Here is a 651-nt window from a genome sequence, read left to right as displayed (position 1 = left end):
CTTCCTCTGTTTGACTTATTTCGCTCAGCATAATACCCTCCAGTTCCATCCACGTCGTTGCAAATGGCAAGATCTCATTCCTTTTGATGGCTGCATAATATTCCATTGTATATATCTACCCCACCTTCTTTATCCATTCATCTGTCAATGGACATCTTGGCTCTTTCCACAGTTTGGCTATTGTGGACATTGCTGCTATAAACATCGGGGTGCACGTACCCCTTCGGATCCCTACTTTTGTATCTTTGGGGTAAATACTCAGTAGTGCAATTGCTGGATCATATGGTAGCTCTATTTTCAACTTTTTGAGGAACCTCCATACTGTTTTCCAGAGTGGCTGCACCAGCTTGCATTCCCACCAACAGTGTAGGAGGGTTCCCCTTTCTCCGCATCCCCGCCAACATCTGTCAGAGAGAGAGAATCTTAAGCAGGCTCCATGCCAATGTGGAGGCCCGACACGGGGCTGGATCTCACTACCCTGAGATCACGACCTGAGCCAAAATCAAGAGTTAGACGCTTAACCGAGGCACCCCTATTTATTTTAATTTACTTAAGTAATCTCTACACCCATCGAGAGTCACATGCTCCACCAACAGACCCAGCCAGGCGCCCCCATGCGATTGTTTTAAAATAGGCTTTATTAGGAAAGAC

Source organism: Leptonychotes weddellii, chromosome 5 (assembly GCF_054177405.1).
Source record: "Leptonychotes weddellii isolate Sample4059 chromosome 5, ASM5417740v2, whole genome shotgun sequence".
Lineage (NCBI taxonomy): Eukaryota > Metazoa > Chordata > Mammalia > Carnivora > Phocidae > Leptonychotes > Leptonychotes weddellii.
Note: the sequence above shows the minus strand (reverse complement) of the source record.